We start from the raw sequence: 27,047 nt of genomic DNA on the forward strand, positions 1-27,047 counted from the left end.
AAACAAGAAGAGGATACTACTGCCATCAATAATTGAAGCCAAGTCATATTTCTAGGCAAATGAACCAAATTTTTCTTTTAACTGTTTAATGTACGTCGTAGGATGCAACCACAAATCAAATCTGAATTAGAAAATCTCATACCACAAGTTACCTACTTCTCATACTTTTGAACAGTCACATATTATTACTAACTCGGACGAAAAACAGAAGTGGGTTACAAACGCATCAGGGAGCGGTTCTGATGCATGAAGCCTACAGAGGGGGCTACTGGCTTCCCATAATCTCTGGAGGGCCATAGCAACCACCAGGCATGTCTAAAAGCCCCTTTTATTGCAGTGGTGGGGGTAATGACCATTTTTCACTGGCTGGGGCATCAGAACGTCCTAGTCTGTAGCTTATCAATTAATATCTCAACATAATTTATATGGATATGCAGAAATCTTTATTCAGTCTCTTTTTTACCCAAAGCTATTTGATTTACCTGCTGTGGAAATTTTGTCAGACATGCAGAAGTACATGACTTGACAACACCTAAGGACTAGCTCAGTGGTTCTGAAGTCCTCCTTGGAAGGAGGGAAATCTTTGCAGGGGCAGGAGGATTGCAGCAACACGACCCCCAGGATCACACTGTTGCCAGAGAAAGATGGGCGTTTATGGCTTACCTCAAGCCAATGATGGGCTCCAGGGGGTGCAGGGAGCCCTGGGGATGCTTCTGCAGGGCTGCCCAAGCCTCAAGATGAATAAAAATCATGATCTGAAGTCATTTCTGATTTCCAGTCAACAAACAGGAAATGGCTTCTGATCATGATTTTTATTCATTTCAAGACTTGGGGAGCTCTGCGGAGGGGTTCATGGGACTGCCCGCACCCTCCACCTGAAGGCTGGCACTGTCTTCAGGTAAGCCAGAAACATCCCCTTTCCTCAGCAGAAGTGCAACCCTGGAGATCCTTTTGCTGCAATCCCCCTGGCCCTCACCCCTTAAAGAGCCAGAGCTAAGTGCTTCCCTGGCTGGTAGGTCACGACCCACCAGTATGGGAGTCACTGGACTAGCTAGATCAATACATACATCAAGCAGTGACTTGCCTGTATGACAGCACAATCCTTTGCTTGTCTACTCAGAAGTAAGCCCCACTGTGTTCAGAAGGATTTACTTCCATGTAAGCCTGTATAGGATTGCAGTTCAAATGAACCATCACAAATCAATCACTAGAGATATAATTTTCATATCACTCAGTATCAACTTGAATACAATGCATTTCAACAGAAGATCTGTGCATTCAGCTGAGAAACATAATGCATTGAGTAATCAAAAAGTGAATGATCAAGTGGCGGACAGGCATGTATGAATCATTCACTGGCATCCTTCAGACTCGGAAGACTATGGCATTGCACTCTGAATGGTCCAGAGTGCGAAGCCTAAGTAAAGTAGATATAGAGGACAGACTGTTTCCCATGCAGCAAATCCCCCCTCTCCACGTCACTGAAATGGTCCAATGGAAAGGCAGAAGCGAATACGACTGGTTCCAGCAGCGTCGCAGAACCTGCCAGAACATGACTGTGTTCAGCCATGAACTGCCTCAGGGACTCCAGCTCTGGATTTTGCCTCAAGGTTGTATGAATCAGCCGTAAATTATTTTATCCTTTAGATAAGCAAGTATGTCTTCCATCCATACTTTATTATACTTTTAAAAATCATAAAAAAGGTTAATTCTGAGACCAGAGCATCAGTCAAACATATTAAGAAAGTAACTAAAGGATTTGACTCTGCAAAACTAAAACCTATGAAGACTGAAAGTCTCCGCAGCAGCAAAACATCTTTCCTTATAGTCTATCAAAGCAAAAATCTCTTCTTGTCTTATTAACCAGTTGTTAAAAATTACCTATTTCAATTACACTAAACATCCGAAAGAGGCAATGCCAGTAAATCCCTGAACTCACAATGAGACAGACAACAGGTTATCCAAGCTGACAGAAAACCAGACATATCACCACTCATAAACAGAGCGAAGTGATGCACTCCTTTGGGATATACCGTAGGCAAACTGCTTTATGTGAGGAATGCTCAAATCTGATTGTCTGGTAGTGACATCCTGATTTATAATGTATCCTGCAAATGGTCAGATATTTCCCTTGGATAAATGGTGGTACAGAGTGGTACAGGAACATGTACACCCAAATACCTTCTAGGCTAATGCATGATGGTGGTTGGTGGTGCAGGTCTGGGGTTGGTGGTGCAGGCCTCTTATCAAGTACCTTTAAAAGCACAACAACCTCCCTTGCAAAAATGCCCTGAAGGAATGTACAAGCGCAGGCTGGAATCTCGGGCCTTTGATTGAATTCTGTCTTGCAAATGAGAGATTCTTGGGGATACTTAAAAGACTTACAAAAAAAAAATAAAGCTTACCATATTCATTCATTAGCTTAAAAAAATATAACTACGTACATGTATCATGTGTGTATTTTCTCTTCTTAGAAAAGTGTGCTGGCTTTAAGTACAACCATCAGATTTTATGAAGTAAACAACAGCAAAAAGTATACCTGAAGTTTCACAAAATAATACTACCTTATATTCTTTGATCTGAAAATATGTACTTTAAACCATTCATACCTAGTCACTGAATGTGATGTCCTTATGCCCATTTATACAATTCACCATTAATTCATTCAAGAGGCAAGCCTATGCACACTCTCCTGGGAGTAGGTTCCACTAAATTCAGTGAGACTTACTTCTAAGTACACACGCCTAGGATTGTGCTGTGAACTATGGTATGAGTCATTCCAAAGACACTCTTCTAAGCTTTTAAAAATTTCATCTTGGGGCTACAGCCTCAAAGTATCACACAAAAGCCTTCTGCAATTTTTTTTCCTAGTCATATAGTAATCACCTACAAAGGGAAAGCACTATTCAGCTAAAGCAATTCATCCTTTGGGGTGAAAAACAAAGGATAGTAACATATAGGTTCAATTGCAAAACAGCAATTACATGGCAATCCTGTGTTTGTCTACTCAGAACTAAATTCCACACCGTTCAAGGAGCCTAACTCCCAAGCAAGAGCATACAACACGGCAGCCTAAATGTATATAGAGTATAATAAACAATAGCCACTTATGCCAACTATATGTCAGTATACACATACTGCACAATATATATTTATACTAATATGCAGAATTAGTAAATAAATACTTTAACCTGCTTTGGGCATTTCTCGATGGGGAGGAGAAAAGATGGGCTATAAATATTTAAATAAATATAGTAGGCACAAACTTTAATATTATGATAAAAGGATCCAATCTTAGGGTGCAATCCTATATACACATTTTGAACAGAACGGGACTTACTTCTGAGCAGGCATGTGTAGGATTGGCTGTAAATATATTTCATTGAAATCTTTGACATGGTAATGTTTAACTTGGAAGTGTATAGCAAATGAATACATTTCAGTTTGTCAGGGGTTTCACAATGAACTAGTCTGGATAGAATACAGTTGGCCTGCATCCTATGCAATGTTTAGGTTCTAGAGTCAGTGCTGAAACCTAAAATAATGTGTACACAAAATTACTTTGAAAATCCCTTACATCCAAAAAATATGCACTTGTCTCTTTAAAAACTATGAGAGGCATGCAGGAATTGATAACAACTGAGGGTACAGTAGATTCATTCTCTCACACTAACTCTGAGGCACATATTTGTTGAGTGGAATGGTGGGCAGAATCACTCACATTATTTAAACTTTTTTCTCTGGTTTGTTGAGCGCATGTGGTTGAAATTTGCACAAGTAAAGTGCCTATAAGATTAGGGCTGATGTATCCTCTTGAAAAATGGTCATTCAAGAAGCAATAAACAGGGTCACCTACAGAAACACATCTATTGATTTAACAAAGAGACTCACATCACATTCACAGGACAGAAATGAAACCTCCAATGCCTTCCTGTTTATTTATATGGTTAAAGTGGAAGGTAGGCCAAAGTAAAATGAGACAATGATAGACGTGTATCTTTAAGAACATAAGAACATAAGAACAGCCCCACTGGATCAGGCCATAGGCCCATCTAGTCCAGCTTCCTGTATCTCACAGCGGCCCACCAAATGCCCCAGGGAGCACACCAGATAACAAGAGACCTCATCCTGGTGCCCTCCCTTGCATCTGGCATTCTGACATAACCCATTTCTAAAATCAGGAGGTTGCGCATACACATCATGGCTTGTACCCCATAATGGATTCTTCCTCCAGAAACTTGTCCAATCCCCTTTTAAAGGCGTCTAGGCTAGACGCCATCACCACATCCTGTGGCAAGGAGTTCCACAGACCTACCACACGCTGAGTAAAGAAATATTTTCTTTTGTCTGTCCTAACCCGCCCAACACTCAATTTGAGTGGATGTCCCCTGGTTCTGGTATTATGTGAGAATGTAAAGAGCATCTCCCTATCCACTCTGTCTATCCACTTAAACATTTAAACATGGGTCTTATCCATTTAAACATGGGTCTCCTTCAATTATTTATTTATAGGTATTTGTAACCCATTTTTAGAAGCCCAACAAGCAGCTCAAAGAAGCTTACAACATGGATAAAACAATATACAACACTGAAATAAAATTAAAGAAAAATACAAACTCAAATAAAAACCAACAACTTAAAACATTACATAAATAAGCAGCACAGTTCAAAACCAAACAACGAAGAACCAAAGCAGCAAAAATCAATTGAATGTTCACTGAAACAAAAACATTTTAACTCCATGAGTAGGCATGGAGTCAATGCATGAGCAAATCATGGTCAGGTCTGACTGGCCCAGGAAAGGACGCAGTTTGCAGGGCAGCTACGTTGGTGAAATGCACTCTGATCACAGACGCCACCTAGATATCCAGGTTTAAGGCCGGTTCCAAAAGTACCCCAAGCTATGAAACTGATCCTTGAAAGGGATTACAGCTTCATCCAGGACAAGTTGACAATCAAATTCCTAGATTGCAGATATTCTCACTAATAGCATCTCTGCCTTGTCTAGATCTAATTTCAATTTGTTAGCCCTCATCTAGTCCATTACCAATTCCAGACTTCCAGAGCCTCCTTAGCTTAGGAAGGAAATGAGAAATAAGCTGTCAATCACATATTGGTGATATCCAACCCTAAATTCCTAGCTGACATGAAACGAGCACATCCTTGATCGCCTGGGGATCAGTCCAACTGATCCAGACAGTTGCTGTGCAATTAAGAGGTGTGACAGGGTGTGCAGGCTTCTTTTCTGAGCTACATCATCAGCTCTAGCATTTGTAAACAAGCACTAGAAAAAAATGATCATGCATTTTAACAGCCTCAATTTAAGCAAGTCTAGGTCTGGTCAATACCTGGATGGCAGAATGCCTAGTAATCTTATGTACACAATCTTGAATTCCACCATGAAAGAAAGGCAGGATATCAATGTGACTGACTGACTGACTGACTGACTGACTGACGAAAGAAATTAAATAAATAAATAAATAAATAAATAAATAAATAAATAAATAAAATAGCAGATGTTCTATCTTGATTTTTAGTAGATAAGTCGGCTGGAGTTTCAAGATGCGGAATGGCACTATGAAATACTGCTTAGCTGTTATAGTTTAACTGTATGCTTTTGTGTTTGCATTACATTATTGTCTGCCCCAAACCACTGGCATGGGGAGGCCACAACTTAATGAATGAAATAGTCATGTGGATTTGGCTCAGTGTTTATTCCTGTCTAGGTCAAAGACAAAGCGCCAACTTAGCCAAAACCACTAGGTATGTGAAATGTAGAAGGCTATGAAGGACCCCCTCCTCAGCATATTGCTAACCAGAGCAGAGAGCAGGGACTTCAATGGGTCCTTTTTATCACAATGTTTTTGCTTGCTTGTGTCATTCCATTGGAGATTTTAATTAAAGTACTAGGTCCTTGTGGACCTACTGCCTTCCTTTTCCCTTTGATCTGCTTGCCGTCATGCTGAGGACAAAATTAAGCATTATCATTTTGTCTTGGTTATATTTAAGCAACAATCCAATGCACACTTCAAGCTTTTAAAATCCTCAAATGTCAATGAATACTTGTAACTGTGAGTTAGACTGTGGCCTAAGGAGGGCTGGGCCTCACTATCAGACAGCTGACAGAGCTGGTGAACAACAAGCTCAGCACTAAAGGAAAAACTGGATTTACTGGAAGGCTAATACGCACACTCCCCAAGTTGTGGACATCCAATTTATGGACGCTCAAGTTATAGATTGCTGTGTTGGCACTTTTGCACGGGCAAAATACATACTATGCTGGTGTTTCCGTACAGGGACAATAGCACTAGGCCAGCAAGAATAAGCTGCTCTGACCCAAGACAGTTTCAAGTTAAAACAGACTTCCAGTACCTAACTTCTCTGTATGTAAGGGACTTGGGCCCCAATTCTATCAGGCCTGGCGCCCCACCAGCGTCTCTGGCCCGACCGTTGCAAAAAGTGCACCATAAGGCACTTTTGTGCTGGGGATACAGGTGCATCGGCACTGGGCCCAGTAGCAGTTGGTGCAGAGCCATGGCACCAGAGGACATGCAATGAGGGCTCCTGGAGGTAGGTTTTGCCTCCGGCTGGCAGCAAGCCATTTCATGGTGGGGGGAGAGAAGCAGGCCTGGGAGGGGGCAGAGACGGAGGCAGGCTCTGCCGCCATACCCTAACCCCCTCCAAAACCAGGAAACCCGACACAGGTATCCTCAAATCCGTGCCCACTCAATAGCAGGCACATATACGAGGAGACCCATTGGGGAGGCCTGGGTCTTGCACAGGGTAAGAGAACATACATTCCCTTACTCCAAGGAGACCTTTCGGTGCTTCCCTGGCCCCACTGGATGTGGCAGTCACCATTTGGGCTTTGTTGCATCCCTTGGCACTAGTGAAGTTTAGGATTGAGCTGTTGGAGCCCAATCCAATGCATGTCTTCTCATAAGTACATCCTGTTATAGTCAGTGGGGTTTACTTCCAGGTAAGTGTGGATAGGATTGTGACCTTAGCGTAATTGCCAACATTCTTTTACGGACAAGGTTTCACTTTAGTAAAACCTGGCAAGGTGGTACATGAATCTGAAAAAGAATGCCAACTAAATGATGAGTTAACTTGCTTGCCACAGACATTTTGAACGACTTTGACAGATGCTGATAAAAATCAGGAACTTGGTTCAAGCAAACAATCCTGGGAGCAAGTTTTCCGCAGGAAATTATCAATATGTTTCAAATAAACAATAAAAGATCATTTTAACACAGTTCTTAAAATCACCCACAGATAAGCTATTAAGGGCGCAATCCTATCTTGTGCTGGAACAGGCAAGCCAAGAGACTTGCACTGTATCCAGCGCAGGACAGGTGCCCAAAGTGGCTCAGCCAGAGGTAAGGGAAAACTCTTCCCCTTACCTCTGGCTAAGCCACTGCAGCCCCATGGGTCTCCTCGAACTTGCACCACCTCCTGAGGTAGCACAGGTCTGAGGAGAGCAGGGAATGGGGGTTCCTCCACACTGCTCGGAAACAGGGGTTAGGATCTGGCATAACAGCCGGATCCCAGTCCCGCTTCCCGCTCCCCCCCACCAGCCCCCAGGACCACCCTCCACCCACCCTCCCTCCACCCCGGAATGCCTCCCTCCCGCCTCCTCCCCGCCCCTCAGACCCCAGACAAGTTCGGTCAACGTAACTTACCTGGGGGAAACTGCCACAGAGGCTGGATGCAGCCTCCATGCTCCAGCACACCTCAGTGCACTGCCGCAGCTTCCTCCTGAGGATGGGCAAATGTGCTTTATGGCACTTTGTGACCCTTTTGGGTCACATGCACTTAGGATTGCACTGTAACTTAGCTAAAAATGTTGAAAACGGAGAGGGTGTGAAAAAAGAGAAACAATGGCTACAAAGAAAAGAGTGAATCTTAATTTGGTTGCAAAAATCATCCCAAATCTCTGCGACAAACAAGTGGACTACGAATTCTTTATTTGAACATCTTACTTAAATGCTGGTGTGGAAAAAAATGCCTGCACTGAGGGCATTCTTTAAGACACCATACCTTATCCATCAAGCCAGCCAGCCATCAGGACATCAGTTACTTGAAACCCAGCACTAATACTGACTGTATCAATCATTTACTGGTGCCATATACCCTCTCCAAAAAGATAACCAAGTGACAAGATCTTTCCTTATCATTCTGGTTGAACATTTTTCCTCCCACTCTAACGCTGAAGGCTGCAACAGGAGATCAACATTCCAAAGAGAAAAAAAAGAATCAGTGGCAGACCTGAGCTGTCCTTTTCTATGGACCCGAGGATGAGGCTGTTTGAGATAAGGAGCATATCTGATGCCTTGGAGTAGAAGATATCCCTTAAAGCAGAGTACCACTAGAGCGACTTCTACACTGATAGAGGACAGGGTAGAGGGTTTTTAAAATCATGATAATATTTAAAACAACTTTGGTGTCATGTTTGTTTTTGTGAATTAATTTTCATTTCAATGCCTGAGCTTTTAAAACTACACAACACAAAACACAATCTAAAATCGTTGCACTGTATGTGATTCAGCAAAAAAAAACCACAAGAAAAACTGCCCCAACAACTCACTTCTTTTTTTCATTTCTTTATAAGTCATAATCATTAACCATTATAATTAATAACTTGTTGCCACTATTCTCAGAATGCATATAAAACCCATGTATTCTGGTTGCAGATACTGCTGAAACATTCCGCCAATGGCATAATAAAGCCAATCTCATGGCCCAATTCTATCAAGACCTTGAACTGAGGGAATATGTATTCTATTAGTACAAGGCCTAGGCCACTAGCATGGCAGCCACAGCTATGTGCATGGACTGGGAACACCAGCACAATGGCCTGTAGCATAGGAGACACCAACAGATCACCCAGCCCCCACTGAGATAGATAAGTCCACAGGGGGTATTCTGGGGCATTGCAGGGAGGACTGGGGTGGGACTCAGGGTCGGCCAGGAACACCTCGAGGGCAGGCTGGGGGCTGATAGCAGCAGCATCCTATGCCCTGGTCCAGTCTCAGCACAGCCCCCTGGACCCACTTGGATTTACACCAGCCAAAGAGTTGATGTTGATTCAAGCAGGCCCATGACACAGCAGAGTAGGTAAGAAGTTTTGTACTTACCTCTCTGTGGCTACCTGGTCCCCAGCCAGCCCATAGCAGAGGCTGCACCAGTGCCATTGCACACTATGGGCTAGCTCAGGGTAGAATTGGGCTGTTCGCTCCCCACCAGTTATTATGGTCTCAGCTCCATATCCATTCCCATTCAGTATATGAGCAATCAGGGATAAAGCTCACATAGATATGCTGTACACATTAATAACTGTTGTCTTCCAGAAAAAACTTTTTCTTCCTTTATGGATGCAGAAATATTTGTCATTGCAAAATATCATGCATCCTTCACAACTAAATTTCTGATACCCATAGTGATTTGTTCATATTTAACATGTACAGAATGAATGAGTGCCAATTCCCAAGATACCTGTGCGTATATACTGAGCCACTTCTTTTTGACTCTGGACAGCGCTGGGAACCAATACAGAAAAACTCATTGTCTGAAACAGTACACCTTTGCTTCACCTTTTTAAAACAAACTGGTGGTGACATGCTTTTGTAGCCCATATAGGGAGAGAACAAGTTTAAGGAGCTGTAGACATGCAGAAGAGCAAGAACTGGGAACAGTAAGATGCCAAGAAATTGAAATCCAAAGAAAAAGGTGAAGTACCTGTAAAAATCTTATACTCACACTTATCATAAATGTTTTAGCAGAGCAGTTCACCAGGAGCATGTTATTAATTAATGTTCAAGCACAAAAGGTGCCAGATACTACTTGTAGGAACTAACTCAAAGGATGTGAAGGAGTGCATGAACTTCCCTGATAACAGAGCAGGAAGCTCAGTAAAAAATCAATTCTACTGCTCACTGGCAAATGTTGCTCACAAATACTTGCTGTGTTTGTACATCATATCATTTTTATCCCCAGTTTAATGTAGTACTAAAAGACCTATAGACACCTATTAAAGAGACCTATTATAGAGACCTATTAAATCCTTAGCATCAACCCCAGATTTTAAGAAATTCAGAGTTTAATCTGCTGAAACTAAGCATGAAAGCTTTTTGTCTCCCAAGGGAAAAAAAAAGTTAAGTCTCTAGCAAGCATCAAGTTCAAAAGAGTGACATGGTAAATGCCTCCCACAAACATTAAAGAAATTCATAAGCTTCACATGCCTCTTTCAATTGCCAATTAATACTGCTACAAATGAAAACAGCCTCCTAAAAATACAATTTTTCCTCTGTTTTTGAAAAGAACTATATAGTATTTATCTTCAACTATACTGTTGGTTCAGAAAGATTAGCTATTAGTTTTGAGAATTTTTTATCACGATTCTAAAAAGCAACAGAACATATTGAGGCATTTTGTGCATTGCCTATTTCATTGCCATTCAAATTCCTTATAACTTTCCTTCAAACATGAGGACCACTGAAAGCCCATCTGAAAAACTACTGAAGGTGCAGGCTCCTCTTCTTCTCTTCGAAGCTTCTGATTATGGTTTTAAGCAAACCAGTTTTACATTTTGTCTGAATATGGGAAATTGAGGATTATGCACATCTTTGTTCAGAAACCTGAATATTAAACCTGAATAAAAGTTTTTAACATACTGGTCACAATTGGAAAATCCTCCAAACCTTAAGGGTCAGGAACAAGTAGGCACAAGCCTCAGGCTGGTATGCTCCCTTCTCCTTTTCTTTCCTTCTGGTTTAATATCCTTATTATGAACAAAGCCTGCACAAAACCCAATTTCTCATATATGAGTGAAATGGGAAACTGCAGCAAACCCCCAATCAGAAGCTTCTTACGCACATGAAGGAGGGGCCAGACATTCCCCCAATCTTCCCCACGTCGCTCCTCTCACCATCAATTTACTAGCGTTGGCAGTGGGTGACTCACCCCTTCATGAACACAGCCACCAATCATGTGTATGCTAGCGACTTCATCATGCACACCCTCACAGTGATACTCCTGCTGGCGGAGCACATGTTCTGCCAACAGAATACTTAGTTAGGATTGGCCCCTAAGTGAGAAGGTATTGCTTCTCCAGAATGGGGCTTCTCTAAGGCTTCACTGTTTCTAGGGTTATCAGTTATATTCTCTCCTTCACAAACCGCTGTAAGCCTGCATGCACTGCAGAAGCACAGATGGACAACCCAATCCTATCTGGGATTGGGCTGTTGTATGCAGCCATTTAATATGGAACAAAATTCCGCTGTCATAAAATGGCTATCAATGGAGCGCTCCATCAGCAGCCATTTGGGGAGCGCTGCCACAAGAGGCAGCACTGCTCCCCAGATATCAGTGGATCTCCCTGGCTCCACCAGAGCAAATAAGGCAGTGGGAAGGGGTAAAACTGAAAAGTGAGAGGGGAGCAACAGGGTAGGGAGGGTGTGGGAGGGGGTGTTCTGGCAGCAATGATAAGTACTGGATCCTAACTTCCATTTTTGCAGCCTCCTCAACCCCCCCTCTTCAGACCTGTGCCAGCTAAATCAGTGGTATATGTTCAAGGAAACCATTGCGGAGTGGGAGGCTAGTGGTGAGGTAAGAACTTTTTAATTCCCTTTCCCTTCTTAAGCCTCCCCATCAGCCCTCATTCCACGCTGGATATGGGCTGCACCTTTTCAGCACAACTGCCACGGGGGGGGGGGGGAGGACTGGGCTGAAATCCTCTGATACATAACATAAAATGCCATGGAATCCAGAAAAATCATATTTGTTAAGATTAATTACTACAGTACATAAACAGAGAGGTAACAGAAAGAGTGCTTTGATGCATTTGCACATTGTAAGAAGTGAAGAGAACTCCAACTGTGGAATGAGCCATGCATTTAAAGGGCACCCTGTAGCTAGCTTGAAAGGTAAAGAAAAAGGCAAAACCGGAAAGGCTGACAAAGAAATCTCCTACCATTCCAGTGCCAAGTATGTAGTTCATTCACTTCCAAGTGTTATAGTTTAAAAAAACTAATATACTTCACAATAGTTTAAAGAAATGGATGTATGAATAGGCTTCTTATAAACCGAGCTTCTGCAGTTTGCAAGTGTGTGTACATACAGGGAGATAAATGTTTGAGCATCTTTTGGGGGGTTATTGTTACTTGAAAATAAATAAATAATTTATTTCTAGATCTTTTTTTAAAGTTAACTTAGATGGGTTAGAGATAGAGATAGATAGAGAGCTGTTTTTAAAAGTGGGTCCCGGAGCTAAAAAGTTTGGGAACCACTGAACTAGTTTATTTTAATATCACATGAGTCACAACACCTGCACCTACTTGGAAGTAACTAACAACCCAATCCTTCCCAACTCCTACCACCCACCCACCAATGCAGAGCACCAATAGAATATGCACTGCATCTTAGGGTGGGGGGGGCAGTTGAAGAATTTACTCCTTACTTACAACTTGAACAACGTACTCTTCCGGTAAGTTGTTTGCTTGCTTTGGAGAAAGTCTCCACTATCCCTATGGGTCTCCAGGGACCCGCACCAGCTATTTTGCTGGCACAGGACCGAGAAGTGTAAGGCACCAGAAGGAGGGCGAAGTATAGGATTCTGCTGCGAGTACCACAGAACCAGCCCTCTCCCTCCCTCCCCCACCATCACCTCCCTGCCCACAGACATCTTCTTCTTCCCACCACCAGCCCCCACTGCCAACTCACCAACACCAACAGGCACAGTTAGCCCTGCCAGTCAGCGCACTTGATGCACTGGTGATCTTGCAGTACTCACTAGTGAAAGTGATAGTCCACCAAAGTCCAATAGGCTCAGGTTGTAAACTGGGAAGTCTTTTAGCATTGTTGCTACCAGTTGTTCGATTTCTCTGAAGTGATTCACTGCTATAGTAGCAGAAGTTAAATGTATTTCTTCCAGGTAAGTTGCCGCCTCTCCCATGGAAAAAGAAGTTATTTCTGTTTGCATATATTAGCATAAGATGACTACACTGAACCTGTACCAAAAATGTGTAGAGGCCCAATCCTATCCAATTTTCCAGCACTGGTGCAGCTGCAATGCAGCCCCAAGGTAAGAGAACAAACGTTCCCATACCTTGAGGAGGCCTCTCAACACAGGAACTCAACTCTTCCCCCAACACAGGAAGCAGTGCATACACCATTGGTACAGCAGCACCAGCACTGCAGAATTGGGCAGGATTGGGCCCTAGGTAAGCTAAGAATCGGGTACTTCACAATTCTTAAATATTAATACAGTTTTCAGATGTCACATTAACTCATGCCCTGGCTTGGCCACTATCAGTTAATTATGTTTCTGGTATGCATCCTAGATTAGAAAATATTAATGGTTCCCTACCATTTTTACCTGCTGGCCATGCTGATGGCAATATTGAAAGTGTTCAACACACACAACGTACAACATTTTACCAGGACAACTTACCAACACAGGAAAAACAATTACAGTATATGTCAAAATATTATCATTAGTTATGTATACCAATCTGGAAATAAAATGATATTATCACATCCACATGAAGCTAAATACATTTTGACTGTCAACACACATTCAGCTATTAGTTCTGTTTTATGAGAAACAGAGGGTATCTTGGGTTCCACCAAGCAAAATGCAGCCCACAAGGTTATATTATGGCCTGCTAGATGCCTGACAATCTACAGTTTTTATACTTCCAAGTCTCTGATTCACCAGTCATAGCTGAATACTGTACAAACCGGTATGTTCAGTCTGGTGGCCCCAAAACTATGCAAATCTGGTATCAATCAATAATATAGAATTAAAAATAGGTCAATGCATATGGACATAACACATGCATCTTCACGTGGATACAACATCATGAATACTGCTACTTAGTAAGTGCTACTTACTTCTAGTGTCAGTATGCATGTACTGTATGATTTCAGTATGCATGTAAAAAATTTTAAAATATTATTTTTCTGACAGATACACTTTGCTGTGTTGTACTGAAAACCTTCAAAACACTTATGCAGTTCAGCCACAAATAACTGAACAAGCACAATGTGTCGATATCACAGTTGCCACAGGTCTTGCAACACCACAACTGGTAGTTCAAGAAGGGAATTACAGTATAAGAACTTGCAAAAAAAAAAACTGATAAGGAAGAGGAAGACATCAGGTGCCTACTACTTCGGCTGGTTTTCAGTAGGTCTTCCTTACCTGCAGAGGGATCTGTTCCAAGATCCCCCACTGATACCAAATTCTACAGAAAACAAAATCTGCAGGATGGGTGTGGTGCTGTAATTACTTACCTGAGGGCCTTGCCCAGCCCTCCACAGGTCACGCACGGCTTCCTGGCCTGCTGAGAAGCCTTCTGGACAAGGCGAACTGGCCATGCATGGTCTTCTCTTACCTCAGAATACCTCACCTCAGAACACCTTCCGACATAACTGGTTCACCGGGACAAACATGACATGGCTTCCGGTTGTGTCCACGATGCCTCCTGGGGCATGGGGAGGCCAAGTGTGGACCACTGGACGTGACCAGAAGCCACTTTCTGGTCACAATCATGAGGTTCTCTGAGGTCCTTAGAGCTGCAAGCTTGGCATCCACAGATATTCAAATCCACGGATGCCACACCTAAGGATAAGGAGTGCTCACTGTGTTGTTTTTAATGCAATGACTCCATTAAATGACTGCTTACTGTGAGCTGCTTTGGAGGCCTCAATCAAAAGGTAGAATACAAACCCACTCAATAAATAACTAAACAAACTTAATCCAGGTAAGAACCTGCATGTAGGTTCTATTAAGAGGTGAATCTTTCAAGTCAGGGAGTCAGATGTAAAAAGCATTTCATTCTACTGTACTCTAAAAACAAAAGGATTTTTAAATGCATCCTGAACCCCTCCATTTCTCCTGGAGCTTTATACAAAACTTTATTTTTTCAACAAGCCATGTCATGTTTGCACCAGTGAACCAGAAATGCCTTCCAGTCATGTCAGAAGGTGTTCTGAGGCAAGGTATTCTGAGTTGAGAGGAAGCCATGCACGGACAGTTTGCCTTGTCCAGAAGAGGCCAGGAAGCCGGCTTTTCTCCCAAATGGGCACCCAAAGCAACTATAGCATGCACAAGCTATTATAAGTTTTTTATTGAGTAGCTACAAACATTAACAAGAATGCAATAATTACAATATCATCGTTTTTCAAAGAAGCTACTCTGGACATCCACAACTAGCAATTCTACGTAGTCTAAGCACAGAATGCATTCTTTGAAGTGTGGCCCTTTTTTGGCCCTTAATTTTGAATGCATACAAAGTTATCCTTTTCATCACATTGTAAAATTTACTTTTAATTAAGTAAATTGGATTTCATACAGGCACCATGCCTTACCTTCATAAGAAACGAAAGGTGTACATCAATATTATTAAACAAAACTAACAAGATTACTAAAACAATGCGAAGAAAGCAAAGGCATATTGCAGTTCTTACACATAATTTATCTGAAAAAAATACAGACCAACACTGATCCTTCCATCCCTAATCGGATTTAAAAAATTACAAAACAAAGAAACCTGTAAAAGGGTTATTGCGAGTTCCAGAAAATGCCATCCACTCACTTTGGCATTTACATGTTTACTTATTAAAATTGAGCTTTTGAGTTCAAAGAAATACGCTAAACTAAAGGTGCAAAAAGCATTTGACTAAAAAAAGATCATCAAAGTGAGCTATTAAAAGACCTGTGCGCTATTTGCTTCTAATGTTTAGCCCTGTTCTCACTGACATCCCTCAGAGTAAGCCAGGTTTACTTTAAGAGACATAGGCCCAAATCCTAACCAACTTTCCAGCATGGGCCTAGCTGTGCCAATGAGGCATGTGCTGCATCCTGCAGTTGGGTGGCACTCATGGAGGCCTGCTCAAAGCAAGGGAATGTGTTCCCTTACCACAGAGCTTCATTGCCCTTATGTCAGTGTTGGAAAGTGGGTTAGGATTGCACCCACAGTTTAACTCTTAGACACTTTGAACACCATGGCAACAAAGACAAAGGCAGGACATAAAATAAATAAGCCAATACACTGAAAAGGTAATATGCTGAAATCAAACCTTCAAGCAGAATGCCGAGTGAGCAGAATCACCTATTCATCCCTTTTAGATCAAATGAAGATAACTCACAGCCCAATCAAACGCAACTTCCCATGCAGTGATGCAGCAGCACCAATAGCATCTGGAGGCCTCCTCAGATGAAGGTCAGGGGATCAAGGCTGGGATAGGGGTTAGGATTTTGATGTGTGCCAATGCCACCAATACTGCCCCTTTCCTGGTCCCAACTTGCCCTCCTGCCCACCCCATTCCACCCACCTCCTGCCACATTCCATCTATTCCCTTCTCTCTCCTTCATTCCAGCAGCATAAGGCTTGACTAAGATTGGGCCACCAGGCAGAAGCACTATATCCTGAACAAAGCTCCCACCACAAAAGTTCAATTAAAACATTTCAGCCACACATTCTTAAAGTTCACATCCTTGGCTCCCAAGTATTTCACACAGATGGCTGGCCACAGATGGATGCAGTCAGTGATACAGCCCCATAAATTTTATGTAGCAGGGAGAATATTCTTCTGTACATGGTAGCCTAAAAAGAGACATGGGGCATGGGACATCCTATCTGATTTTCCAGTGCCAGTGCAGCCATGCCAATGGGGCATGCACTGCATTCTGTGGTGGGGAGGTAGTCACAGAGGCCTCCTCAAGGTATGGGAACATTTGCTTCCTTATGTTGCACTGCACTGCACCTGCACTGGTGCTGAGAAGTTGCGTAGGAATGGGCCCATGGTCAGTTATCAGAGCCAATGCCAGATTGCTGGGGGCAGGGCTGCCCAACCATGGGGATGGTTGAACCTCTCATTTCAGAGAGGAGAAGATGGCAAGTTTGGGAGTAATGCTCAGCATCCTGTGCTGACCACTATTTCCTCCAATCCACCACCTATATCCAGCTATCCACTCAACTGTCCCATCTTCTTCTTGTGCACTATCTAGGTGCATGAGAGGGCAGGAAAGGCTTAACTTTTCCTGCTCCAGTTCCACCTCTACTTCTTGTAAAACATTCACTTCTTGACAGTGGAGTGGCTCTGGACGAAGATGGTGAGGTGTTCAGTAGTGTTGGTGGGGTAGTGCACACATAGAATTTGCAGAGGGTTGGGTCACTGCTTAGCTATAGGTCCTTGGCTGGAGGCCCTGGGGCAGCATGTGTCCTCTGTGTGACACCCCCACCACCACCACCTTGATGGCATATTAGGAGCTTCCACTGCTACTGATATTCAGGTTGAGGGGTTGATCCAGTCAGGCAGGAACTGAAACAGTATTCAACCTGGCTAATCACCAACACCCAGTAGCGTAGCTAGAGCAGTGCAAAATGGTAAGTAGTACTGGTCCAGCCTATTTATACACGGATTTTTTATACATGGATTTGACTCAACACAAATGGCCTCTGAAAATGAGAAGGAATGTGCTGATCCCTGGAGAAGGGAAAAATGCATCCCTTTAAAATCGGTTTTAAAAAACTGAACAGTCCTTTAACAACAGCCTCCTTAATAAGAGGGGGGAGCAGCTGGCTGACAATCCATCAATCCTTCTCCCTCCGGGTGACCCCTCCCATCCCCCCTATAGTGAAAGAAAAGTGATTTGCATTAGTGAAGGGAGGGGCTGAGTGAAGGGCTTTGTGCTTGGAGGAAGACTGATTGATGGATTGTCTTCTTAATGACTCTTATCTTACATCACAAAAGTCAGCAAGGCTGTTTTTAAATCACAGGAGCAAAGAAACTTTTGTTTTTTAAATTGATTTGCCATCCACTTGGTGAGTGCTTGGAACCCTGGAGAATAATGAGGCTCAACCTGTACAGGCTTTCAAATGCAAGTGTAAGCAGCCCTTCCCACTCACCCTGGAAGAAATTCAGGCAGCAACAGCAACAAACAGCTGTTGCTGCCTGAATGGCTCAGTGGGAGGGGCTGCTTACACTCACATTTGGGAGCCTGCACTACTTACCATTTTGCACCACTCTAGCTACACTACTGCTGACACCACCTGTGCCAATGATCCTCTGAAGCAGCAGTTATTAATGCACTTAGAGAGAAGAAAAGAGAAGGCCAGCACAGGAAGCAAGATGTGCATATATAGGTGACTGTGAAACTTGGGGCTCAATCCTATCCCGCGCTCGAACAGGCAAGCCAGGAGGCTTGCACTGCATCCAGCGCAGGATTGTGGCCATAAGCAGCTCGGCCAGAGGTAAGGAGAAACATTTCCCCTTACCTCCGGGTAAGGGCTGCTGGATCCAATGGGTCTCCTCAGACTTGCGCCACCTCTGGAGGTGGCACAAGTCCAAGGAGAGCGGAGTGGCTTCAGCCACTCCGTTCTCCCCAAGAACAGGGGATGGGATCCAGCATAATTGCCATATTCCAGCCCCGCCTCTCCCTCTGTACAAACCCGCCCCCGGGGCTGCCCACCACTCGCCCTCCCCCTGCCCAGGAACACCTCCCTCCCACCTCCTCCCCGCCTCCTCCCCCCCCCCCGGGTCTACCTTTCTTCATTGCGTCGGTCCAGCCGCAGAGGCTTGCATTGGCCTCCGCAGGCCGGTACTTCTTTGAGCGCCGGCCTGGCTTCCTCCTGGAGAGGCGTAAATGCGCTTTATGGCACGTATGCAACCCTCCCAGATCGGCACAAGTGACTTTCACTGGCCAAAGTGAATTCTAGGATTGCGCCCTTGGTAGTTATTAAGCTACAACAAAACCCTATTCTGCCTATTGATTAGTCAATATAATTTTTAATCTTGCCTAAAGCATGTTATTTTCCTTACCGCACTGATTTCTAGTTTTCTCTAGAGCAAATTGAGGACATACCCGAAGAAGGCAGTCTCTCTCAAATACACTTGTTCCAAGCTGTAAAGAGCTGTTCAAAGTCTATGTTTAATTCATGGTTAGTCTCTAATAAGCGTGCTCAGGATTGCAGCCTTACAGCCCAATCCAAACAGTTCCACTGTCATAAGTGGCCTTACGGTGGTCATTCCAAAAGTGCCACCAGCTTATACCATAGTCTTTCGAGACTGAAGGTTGCCAACCATCCAACCAGAGGAAGAGCAGGTAACTGGCAGAGGGATGGGTGAGAGGTGGCTGGGAGGGGTGTCTAGGAGTGTCTAGGAACAGAGGAGTGTCTGTGTGGGAGGTGGACAAGTGAGAGGCAGGAGAGGGAAGGAATGGACCCCGGCAGCCCTAGCCAGCACTCAGTTTCTTCCTTAGTTTCCTCTCCCGTACTCCCCTCAGTTCTGCACCAGCAAAGTAGCTGGCATAGATCCAAGGAGATACATGGGGTTGTGGAAGTTTACCCCTAGTTAAGGGAAGAAAAGTTCCCTTACCTTGAGAATACCTCTGGACTGCCCCCCTCCCGCTGGATTCAACACACACTCCACTGGCACAGCTGCATCAGTGAAGGGGGGGATTTGTTCGTATTGGGTTATAAGTAGTTTAATAAAAATATCTAACAGTTTTTATCAAGGTGATAACTTAGACATCATTTATTAAGAATATTTTGGGTTTCCAAAAAGGCAGTTTTCCTGGAAACTTAACAAAGATGGCCTATCAGCTTTTAAATGTGTTTGTCAAAACTTTTAAACTGAGAAAATGTTTCAAATTTCTATATGGCAAAACTGTGTTGGTCTTTTTTTTTAATTCACGCATTCGGTTTATTTATTGATTTATTTTACTGTGTAAACCACTTTGTGAACTACTGTCACTGAAAAGCAGTATATATGTATTCATCACCATCACCAATATTTTATCCTCTTGTCCCCATCAAGGAACCCATGGCAGTTCAGAGTTCCTAGAAGTCTTCCATACAAGCACTGATGACAGACGTACAGGATAAATGGTAACAAGATTGTTGAACTGTGTACGTCCAAACTACACTCTGCAAATGAACTGTTACAGCAGTTTTATCACATGATTTTTTTAAAAAGTCCAAAATTGCAGTTTTCCATTTGGTTAACCTTACATTAAGGTTGTATCAGACATGTAATGCAAATTACTGGGGGTCAAATTCTGAAAGTTTTTATTCAGTTCACTGCATTCAGCAGAATTTTAAATGAGTTAGTAAGCAAAATCCTCAGCTAAAGGCCAGAAAGTTTAAGACTACATTATGCAAAAAAGAAAAACAGTACTGATCTTTCCAAAAATCTAATGCTTCAGGAAGGCAAAGATGTAGCTCAAATCACCACTATTTTAGGCAAAGGAGTCTAGAAAAAAATATATACTGACTATATAAGGCTTGGCTGGATTGGCTATTTACCACTTCCCCTCATATGACTGCTGTTCTCATTTCTCATCGACCACATGGAAGGTAAATCTGGATTAAAGTGGTGTTTTGTTGCTCAAATTTCCAGTTAGCTTAATATGTGAAAGAAGGGCTGCCTTTCATGGAATGAAGCATTGAACAGATTGCACATCTATCTTAGCGTAAATCTCCTTGGATGCCCAGTACCTGTTTGTCTTGAGTTCTGCAGCTTAATAATTGACCGCAATTCTAACCATCAGTAAAGAGGAATTTAAATCTAACCAGGTGCCATCTAGTTACTGGTTTCAACATTTAACCAAAATGTTGTCTTCTTGTCCTATTCTCCACTTTAGGTGATTACTTAGCAAATTCCTGACACACATCACTGCCTGGGACAAGAAAAAGGAGTAAATTATTAAGGAAAGATGAAGGAAGATACAAAAACCAAGTCCACTTCATCCAAAAAACAATCACTAATATTGACTTTCTAGTTAACTGAAATTTAATTTGTTTTCAAACTATAGACAGCTCACTGCTTCACTGATTTCTGTATCTCTTTTGCAAAACTCATGATAAGACAATGAACTTGTAGCCCTTTGTTATACTTATTTTGTGCCAGAGTAACTCTAAATTTATATTCCCATCATTAAAATTCACCAAATTCTAAAAAACTAAGAGCGCAATCCTAACAGTGCTCTTGGCTGGCATAATTTCCTTACACCAGCCCAGGAGTGTGGCCAACATGCTGTAAAATATGTTCGTGACTACTCCGGAGTTGGTCTCATAAGCACACATCTGTGGAGGCCGCATTCAGCCTCTGTGCCACTGAAAACAGGCAAGGTTGCACAAACCAAGGGCAGCCAACATGGGAGATTGGGGAGGGTGGAACAGGGACGTTTTTGCATGGGGAAGAGTGGGCCAGTTGGCAGACCGGCCCCGTGAGGAGGGTGGGACCAGCCTGGACAACCTAGGCTGTATCCTAACCCCCCTCCCAGACAGCCCAGCGTTGAACCAGGCTGCTTGGATCTGCAACGGCTATTTTGCTGGTGTAGATCCAAGTAGCCCCATAGGGGTGGCTGCTGTACTACATGGGGTAAGAGGAAATAAATCCCCTTACTCCAAGTTGTGCAGTAGCCATCTCCTACCCTGCGCTAGATAACAGCACAGGCCAGTTGGCCTGCCTTTTCCCGTTCAGGATAGAATTGGGCTGCCCATGATTAAATAGAAATTGAAATAATACTGGCTATTGCTCACACAAGTACTGGCCTAGACACACCCTGGCACAAAACAAATGCAAAACTGCAAACAGTCATAATGGAAGCAACACTGTCTAAAAATCTGCATTTAGTGTTCATTAAAAAATGGATAGCCCAAGTATTTGTATAAGGGTGAAATAATATTAGATGTTTTATTTTCAGTCCCTTTCCTGATGGCCCTTAGCATAGAATTTGCCTTCTCCATAGCAGCCGTACACTGGGTCAATGTGTCAATTGAACTTTTCATTACAACCCAAAAAAACTGGAGGGGGGGGGAAGAGGTTTTTTCCAGTGTATCATGTGCATCATTACTTACATGAAAACAGATTTGCGAATGTTATGTTGAAACATTTGCGACTTCTATCCACTACCCAAAATACATAAAAGGGTAAACTTCGTGGCCTATTTGTTTCGGTACTGGCACTATCACAATAGGGGCATCTGGCTATGAGGACTCCATCCATGGAGGAGGAGCCGACAGTGGATGAACAGGCATGTCTCCAGGGGCTCCTGAGAAAGTGTTCTCCCCCCAAAAACTGCATGTCTGAAGAGGATCTGAAGATCTTTATCAGGAGAGATAAGATCTGTTCACAGTGCAGGTACCACAGATTTTGAAAGCCCGAGGGGGGGGCTTACCTCTCAGAAACCTAATCGTCAGGGACCATATTGGGGGAAGTGCAGTGTCTGCAATCAAGCTGCTGGCTCCCTGCTAAGACACCATATGGAAGAAAAAGCATTAAGCATAAAGTTTAAGTTGGAAATTTAAGATAAGTATGTGTTAATATTGTCCCCGGCTTTGATTGACTGATTTGGCTAAAAGCCCTGGATACGCTGAAGGCGTTAATGAGAAACTTTTTAAGGATGTTGAAAGTGCTCTTTATCTTTGTAGTGGAATAAATCGGTTCTGGATTATAATTATAAATATAATTTGGTGGACTAAAATCCAGAACTATTCGTGGACATAATTTTTATTAGACTTGAAAGAGTTTTGTCTCCTTGAGACTGTTTCTTTCATTTTGTTTTTCTCCATTAATCACACTGTTATCTGTAAGAAAAATTCAAAAAATGCCTGACTGAAAAAACATGTGGTGCAAGTAAGGAGAATAATACACTGTGGTCATCTTATGGATTAGAGATAAATTGCAAGATGCAGCCTGTTCCAGATATTTGGACTCAAATGATCCTCAAAAATTCGGAAAAATTGCTCACAATGAGAAGACAGCAGTTGAGTTGGTCCTTGCAGATTCAAGCCAGTTTAAAGACTCTCTCTCAACAGATAGATGTGTGCAAGGAGCAATTTGAAGATGTGAAGAAAACAGAAGATAAACAGAAGGAGAAAGCGGAAAAGATGGTGGTGAGGGATGAAATCATCAGAAGAAGAATGGAAACAGAAATTAGGAGAGTAGAAAATCAACAGGATCTAGAGGGGACGCTGATGGAGATTGAAACAGAGAAGATGGACAGATTAACATGGGTGCACAAAATACAAAATTTGTTGGAACAAGAAAAGAAAACATATCCCAGTTAATTGGAAGAATGAACATACCTTATACAAGAAAGTGTGGGCTTACTGGATTCTGTTATGGAGATAAATTATTAAAGATATTACAAGAGAAAAAATGGAAAGAAAGAAAAAGAAACCTGATGGTTAACCTGAGGGTTAAAAAAAATTGGAGGATTTTATTTAGTTAATAACTGGTTTAAATTTACTTTAAAAATAAATATATACGAAAGATATATATGAATTAGAAAAAATAGCTGGAAATGTTAGCGTGTGAATGAATTGTTTTATAGATGGTTTTTACGTTAAAGAAAAAAATGTAATCAGATTGGAGAATTAGATTGAAGAATGGTAAAGAACATATTATAAGAGATTGCTGGTTTTTTATAATTTGGAAATTAGATTATTATTTGATATTAAAGTAATTGAGCTAGTTGAGATGATAAAAAGTGAATATTTAGAAAAGATATTATAGGGAATTAGGAAAAAGCTATTATATTTGATATAAGAAATATATAAATGAGTAGAAGAGTTAGAAGTAGATGGCAGAATTGTTTTATATGTTGTTATTCTTTGGTAATTCGATTATTTTGTTTTAATATTAATGAGTAATTGAAGTAACTTTATGTTTGATAGAAAGTGAAAATTTAGAAAATATAGTACAGGGCATTAGGGAAAATTTAGTATATATTATAAAAATAAATGGATAATAAGAGGCAGAAGTTAGATGAGTAGTAGATTAGGAGATATAGTATGATTAATGAGTAATGGTATATGCTATTTAGCACTCCTAAATGTGTTATATGTTTGTATGTCTATGTGTGTTAATTTAAATAAATAAATAAATAAAAAGCACTCCATCCATAAAGCTTGAGCTTCCAGTGTCCCCCTAGATAGGCTTCTAGAAATCATGCACACAGAAGCTATGCAGTATACATTCGCGTTTATGCCAGATGCAAAGGAGGGCACCAGGACGCAGGTGTCTTGTTGTCTTGTGTTCTCCCTGAGGCATCTGGTGGGCCTCTGAGTTACAGAAACCTGGACTAGATGGGCCTTGGCCTGATCCAGCAGGGCTCTTCTTATGTTTCTCCTTGAGGGTGATGCCCAGTGGTCCGCATGGGACCCGCAAGATTCCCACTGCTTGGAAGTGAGACCAGCAATGCAATGTGATGAGCATCAGCAGGAGACTCAGTTTAGCAGGCAGAGCTCCAGCGAGCACTTTTCATGCCCTCGAAAATGCCCTTCAGTCCGTCCTGAGCCTCTTACCAGTATTTGCTGTATCATGTCTGGCCTCCCAACCCGGAAGTAACTGGCAATTACATCGTTGCCAGTTACTTCCATGGTACTTCCAATAGGTGGACCACTGTGGACCAAAAGTGGTACGACAAGGAACAAATGTGGAGAAACACTGGAATACGCCAATATCTCCCTCTACAAACTATCAGTTTGCCCTGATTTATTAGCCCTGATTATATCATAGCATATCTGGCCACCTAACTATCCCACTTTGTCCTTACAATTATTATTAACAGTATTTATATACCGCTTTTCAACAAAAAGTTCACAAAGCAGTTTACAGAGAAAAATCAAACAACTAATGGCTCCCTGTCCCAAAGGGGCTCACAATCTAAAAATATATATAAAAGATCTGGGAGCAACTTGCATCTTCAGGTCAATAGAATTACCACGAATACCTCGAAAATTCCACAGGATGCTAAAATATTCATATCAGTCTTGAAGCAATACTTCAGTGGCTCTTGTTCCCGAAAGCCTCTTCTTTCTCAGACATAAAGCAATTACATCTTTATTATTTGGACCCACAAGGAGACCCTTGAGCTATTACACCAGGGCTTAAACAAGTTCTATCCCCCCATCAAAGTGAAACTGGACTAGCCTACACATTCCTTTCTGGATGCAACTAGGTACCTGACATATAATCACCCTATATATGAAATGCACCAATACACATTTCCAACTATTACCCAGGACATACCACATGATCTGCTGGCTATTGGTAAGCTCTGGGATACAACTATATTTGTTCCAGTTACTCAGATAGGGACCCACACCTGAAGGATTTGCCTTAGGCATTCTTAATCCTGCAGACCCAGGTCACCACTGTCAGAATAGTACCCAGGAGAGAATTTGGCATAGTACTTGTCAATTTCAGTTTCTAGCTAAAACCACTCCAATGATTCAGACAGCCCCCCTAATTCAACAGGGCTACTCAACACAGATAGTCTAGCAACAATGGACTATCTACACAGACACAAAGTCAGGTGCAACTCAGGTGCTTTTGTTGTCTACACAGGATAAACAGTTCTATGCAGGAAAACAGACAGACCCAGATCTGACATCAAAAAATGGCTTCACTAAAAAACCACAGGGAGAACATTTCAGTCTCATAGGACATTTTGCTATTCACCTCAAAATCACTGTACCTCACTGAAAAGAAGGCGAGAAACTGTTGAACTAGAATTTATGAGTAAATTCTATTCAATTCCATTCAGACTTAATTGGGACTCTGAGTTTTCATACCACTAGTTGTTAAATTAGCATAGCTAGAAAGATAGCATTATCACAGTTACTTCCATTGTGAATGTGTTTTATCTTGTATACATTTGGGATCTGCATAGAAATCTTTGGTACTGTTCTGATAGCAGTCCAACCCAGGCGCCTAAATGAGGAGCATGGCCACACACACATCTCTACTCCACACTGCACTGGTGCCTTACACCATGGGGACAGGCTGTTTTATCCAAACGACCCTTTTATCTGCACTTCAAATACTATTTCAAAGTGGTATTTGGACAACATTATTAAGAATATTTATATACCACTTTTCAACAAAAAGTAGTTCACAAGGCAGTTTACATAGCAAAATAAATCAACAAAGGCAGAGGAGCAGTTCAGAAGAATCCCCTCACGCATGCTGAAGAGTTGGAGCACCTATATTCCAAGTGGGTGGTACACATGAGCACCCACACTCCTGCTTCATGTGATAGAAGAGCACAGCACACTTTGCATTTTTATATTCACAAAGCCACACATATGGCCTTCCTCCCCCACCCTTCCCTTAATCCTCAGAAGAACCCTGTGAAGGACATTAAGGCTGAAAGACAGCAGTTGGCCTGATTAGTGGGTGACCTTGGGCCAAACTTTGTGGCTGAACAGAGATTTGAATCCAGATCTCCTCAAGGCCTAATCCTATCCAACTTTTCAGAACTGATGCAGCCATGCCAACAGGGCATGCACTACATCCTGTGGTGGAAGGTCATTCACAGAGGCCTCCTCAAGGTAGGGGATCATTTATTCCCTTACCTCAGGGTGACACTGCAGCTGCATCCGTGCTGGAAAGTTGGATAGGATTGGGCCCTTCGTCTTAGTCCAATGCTCTAACGTACACCACACTGGCTAGAATTGTCAGATCTTGCTTCATACTAAATTTCATAGCCTTTTGGCACCACTGATATGATACAGAGAAAGTTCAGATAGAGCCAGTGTAGTGCAGTGGTTAGAGTGTCAAGAGTAAGACTAAGGAGACATATTTTCATGAACCTCACTGGATTACTTTGGGTCAGCCTTTTATTGTTCACTACCACATCTCATAAGGTTGTTTTGAGATTAAAAGGGGACGAGGAGAACAGTGTTTGCTGTGTTAAGCTCCCTGGAGAAAAATAGTATATTAAAAATTCAGTAATAATAGTGAGTACACATATACATACCGAGGATCACACAACATACAGCTTGCAAAATGGACTCTAGCGCACAAAAACTATTGTCACAACAAATCTGTTCATCTTTAAGGTGCCGTAAGACTGTTGTTTTTAGCACAACACACAAAGTGGGCAACTCCTCTTGAATGTGTCTCCAAGGCTTGATATTAAATTCCAAGCCCCAGAAGTTTTCCCCCAAAAATAGATGTGGGGCAGAAAATACCCACTCACAGTGGAAAAAATATCTGAAAACTCAAGACTTGCCAACACTTGGCTT

The 27,047-nt window shown here is 42.3% G+C and overlaps 1 protein-coding gene across 1 annotated transcript in view; it reads right to left on the minus strand.

The window, feature by feature from the left end:
• LRP2 (LDL receptor related protein 2) overlaps nucleotides 1-27,047 on the minus strand; it is a 173,702-nt gene that overhangs the window by 144,211 nt on the left and 2,444 nt on the right. The gene's annotated exons all lie outside the window — the stretch shown is intronic.

Source organism: Tiliqua scincoides, chromosome 1 (assembly GCF_035046505.1).
Source record: "Tiliqua scincoides isolate rTilSci1 chromosome 1, rTilSci1.hap2, whole genome shotgun sequence".
Taxonomy (NCBI): Eukaryota; Metazoa; Chordata; class Lepidosauria; order Squamata; family Scincidae; genus Tiliqua; species Tiliqua scincoides.